At 42.1% G+C, this 4483-nt stretch overlaps 1 protein-coding gene across 1 annotated transcript in view; it reads right to left on the reverse strand.

The window, feature by feature from the left end:
• Positions 1-4483, reverse strand: part of CRYL1 (crystallin lambda 1) — a 73625-nt gene that overhangs the window by 23892 nt on the left and 45250 nt on the right. The gene's annotated exons all lie outside the window — the stretch shown is intronic.

Below are 4483 nucleotides of genomic sequence, written 5' to 3' on the forward strand. Positions count from 1 at the left end.
CTGATGGTATGGAACAATTTCTGCTGATTGCCCCCTCTTGTAGCACACGTGGAACTCCCACGCAAGCTGTTCCTGGGGATACCCATCTACAGGGAACAGCATTTTGGGCTGTGGTGAGAGGGGCAGGCAAGGAACAGAAATCTTTGAGTCAGAAAATATTTTTGAAATATAGATATACTACCCTTCTTTGCTAATAACAAACCGTGTACTAGTTAATGATCTAACAGTGCAATCCTGAAATCTTCAAAATCCATCAAAGTCAATGGGCTTAGAAGGGTATAAGTTTGCATTGGACTGCAGTGTAGAGGATTTTTTTCCACATGCATAACTGCATCTTTGTCAAATTATATGCTTTTGATTATCAGCTGCAAGTCCAGTATTATTTTAGCAACAGAGGCCACTATAACGACCCAGACATTTATTGGAGAAAGAAGATTACTGCAGTCTTGAACAGAATTTAATAAAATATATTCTAAGCAGTACGGCAGCAGCATTTCTGTGTGGGAATATTTTTTAGTGCTCTTGCTCCACTTTTACTCCTCACAGATCAAATTACGGCTTTTATGCTGACAGCTTACTTTAGATGATCTCATCATCTATAAAACCGTTTCTCATTTTTAAAAAAGTAGTGTGTGTACTTCTGGAGTATGTGCGTATCTATCCAATTACCAACTCCAGGGTATGACTGGAACAAAGATCAAATTACGGCTTTTATGCTGACAGCTTACTTTAGATGATCTCATCGTCTATAAAACCGTTTGTCATTTTTAAAAAAGTAGTGTGTGTACTTCTGGAGTATGTGCGTATCTATCCAATTACCAACTCCAGGGTATGACTGGAACAAGATGGGTAAATACAACAATGCGGCTGCCATCCAGTGCATTAATAACTGGTTGCATCATGTAGGCAATTTCCATGGCCTCAACATGCCTACACTCTCAGGTTCATTGCCAGGCAACTCCCAAGTCTCCCACGTGACAGCTCATAGTGTGCTGTTCAAAGCTCAGTTACACCCACAGGGTATGCTTCCAAGCAAACCAGCACACCTTAAAACAGGTTGGGACAAGTGTATCACCTTGAACGCTTTACGGGATACCCCACTTTTCTGTAAAAGCTCTTTATTAACAATAAAATGCAAAGCTGTCCCCACCCCCACTAATTCCAGCAAGTTAGTTTCTGTAGTATAACAAAAAGGAGCCACAGAAATTCTTCTTGTTATCCTGAACATGAAATGCCACGTGCAGTTACTAGATTGCGAATGGCTACAAACATTGCATGCCAGCCAAATGAGCAGTTTCTTCCTTGATCAGCTAACCTAACAACACACAGGGAAGTTGCAACCCTATACTACCAGTCAAACCAGAAAGTAATCCTGCATTCAGCTGACTGTGCAGAACTGTTCATCCATCAAAGGTAAGGAGACATTGCCCATAGCTGAATTTACACGCAGGCCATATCCGTCCCTTCTCAAATATCTATCCCAGGAAAAGAATAACACAGATTATCAATCTGACAGTGGGTAAGTAATGAAGTACCAAAGACAGAATGACATGGATTAGTGGAACTAGGGGATAATTCAACTGCAGTGTTACTTGGTTGTAAATTTACAAGAACAAAATAAATGATGTACTAATGGACAAAATAGGACAAAATGTCCCTTTCCTTATTCTGTTGTGCATAGCTTTTATACCCTTTCTAAAAGAAGTATCTTTAAATGCTTTTATGCCTGAAGGACCAGGCCTTTATCATGGCAGAAATGTTCAGAAACCTCCAAATGGCCTTCTAACTAACTTTGTGCCAGCTATCTTCACGTTCAAATTTCACATTCCTCTAGGAAGCCAGCTCCGATATTTCACTGGCAAACAAAGGAGAAATTTGCCCTTGTTACCAAAAGGGTGTTCTTTACGGGCTAGCTTTTGTTCCAAGTGCTTTTATCAGTTCTCTACGGGTTTACAACATACAAATAAAAACCTTGTGACTTTGGGAACAATCCTACTCTCATCTGAGAAAAACAGCTGCTGTCACAATGGTGACTTCCAAGCTTTTTTTGAGGACAAACAAGAAAAGGAAGGAGGAAAAAGAAACTACGCCAGTCATGCCAGCCCAATTCACATGTACCAAAGTAGTACTGAGTGTGGAAGCAGAGGTAACATGGGAAATGCAACTCACAGATCTCCCTCACTGCAAGGCAGCTCTTGGGGGGCGGGGCGTGTGTCACAGATCTCACCACAGGAATTGAGCTGCAAGTGCAACTGCTTCTCTTGGTTGAATCTTGTGACCCAATCTCAATTCAGTTGCAGATTGGACCGTCACTAATCCATAAACCAAATGCCAGTTTATATCATACTCAAAGCAATGCCCAGTCAGTTTGACCATAAAACCAACCAATGAATACTTTATTGCCTAAAATAAAATACCAGTTTCTTCCCTGAAATGTATTTCTCATCTGTGATTTCACAACAGCTTCTTTAAAGCAACTTGACCAAACCCCAGAACAACACGCTGTTGAGTTGCAACTGGGCTCATGGTGATAACATCACCACAATTAACTTCCATTTTGCCAGAACAAAGAAATGGTGGAGCCATAATGATTCAGAGCCACAGGACAAAGGCCTTGTTCCTTGTTAATGATGTTGAAATTGGGACTGGAAAAGATGAAATCAATGAGTTTGCCGTAAGTGCACAAACAGCTTCCTCCCAAGTTAAGTGTACAAAGGTTAGCAGTTTCAGCCTCTGATAAACTACGCCCATTACTACATTAGGGCTGCAATCCCAGGAACACTGAATAAAATGGGACTTACTTCTGACACCTTCTGTTTAGTATTACTGTGCATAACTCTAGCCCAACCATTCCTAAAAATTCATGGTGTTACAACACCTTCTGTTTAGGATTACTGTGCATAACTCTAGCCCATCCATTCCTAAAAATTCATGGTGTTACAACATCTATAAACCAAAACTTTAACAATGCAATATATCATCCCAATTAAAATGGAATAGCCACCTTGGAAACATGTCAGTATTCACTCACATGTTTCCAAAAGGAGATACCCCACAGACGAAGCTGCTCATTTGAATTGCTCTAAACTACAAAGTTGCAGTGGCTCAAGTGGCTAAGACGCTGAACTGCAGGCTGTGGAAGGTTAGTAGTTCAGCAGTTCGAGACCCAGGTTGCCGCATGACAGAGTGAGCTCCCGTCTCTACTTCCAGCTCCTGCCAACCTAGCAGTTCGAAAGCAAGAAATTGCAAGTAGATAAATAGGTACCACTTCGGTGCGAAGGTAACAGCGTGCCGTGCGCCTTGGTGTTTAGTCATGCCGGCCACATGACCACGGAAACGTCTTCGGCCAGTGCTGGCTCTTTGGCTTTGAAACAGAGATGAGTACCGCAACCCTAGAGTCGGACTCGACTGGCTTTCAAGCAAGGGAACCTTTACCTTTAAACTACAATGGGTTCCATATGCCCACGACCTAAAAGCAGGCTGTTACTGACAAAGTGAGATTCCAAAAGTGTAAATGAGTTTTCATATGTATAATCCCCTATCAGAGATTTGTCATAGGTGGCCAATGTAGCTTCTTTATATTTAAGAACAAAATAAAACATGTATGCTTTTTGTACAGCACTGAGCAGTTGCTATTCCCAACTAATTTGCTATTCCCAACTAGTCCACCCCCCATCTATGAAAAGTGGGGCACCTGTTTTGATAGCTGCACGTGGATTTCCTGATAGTGCCCACTTTTAAGTCATGGAGCTAGACGCACTGGATTTTGTACAATTCTGATTTAATAAACAATGACTAATTTTGATGTAATTCAGTTTATTAAGATTAAAGATCAAAAACGGTTAACAACATCCATTATCAACATTTACAAGTATGTGGGGGGAAAGGAAAAACATAGAAAGTAGCAACCTTCCATAAAATGCTCTAAAAGGTGCTAAACTAAACCTTGGTCTGCATGTTGGTGGCAGTGGAATGTGTCGTCAATTTGCAGCTGACTTATGGTGACCCTGCAGGGTTTACTAGACAAGAGACATGCAGCAGTGTTTTGCCACTTCCGTTTAGCTTCCAAGATCTGATGAGATTGGGCTAGCCTGGGACATGGAAGTCAGTCTGCATGTGAGTGGGTACTAATCCTTTGCTCTCAAGCAAAGAGCAGAACTATAAACCAGGCCACTGGCAGAGCTCACAGAAAGAGCTGATTGAGGGGATATTTCCTGATCATCTTCTTCCCCAAGCAGCCTGATTTACCCTGGACCTCCCCTCCAAAGATTGGCAGAGCCTTGCAAATTAAATAAGACAACCGGGCCGGGGGGGGGGGGACACGACTCCCCGCAAAGCGGGCTCTGTTCAAGGCTTGCCATCTGTTGCTGCCCTTCTTGAATCTCATTTGGCCCCAAGTCTCCTCCACCTTTCCTATTTCCTGTGGATGGTGTATCTGGATATTGACTACCATATTAGAAAGTATCTGGAGATTCAGCTCTGC

This window comes from Gekko japonicus, unplaced genomic scaffold, assembly GCF_001447785.1.
Source record: "Gekko japonicus isolate JY-2015 unplaced genomic scaffold, Gekko_japonicus_V1.1 scaffold237, whole genome shotgun sequence".
Taxonomy (NCBI): Eukaryota; Metazoa; Chordata; class Lepidosauria; order Squamata; family Gekkonidae; genus Gekko; species Gekko japonicus.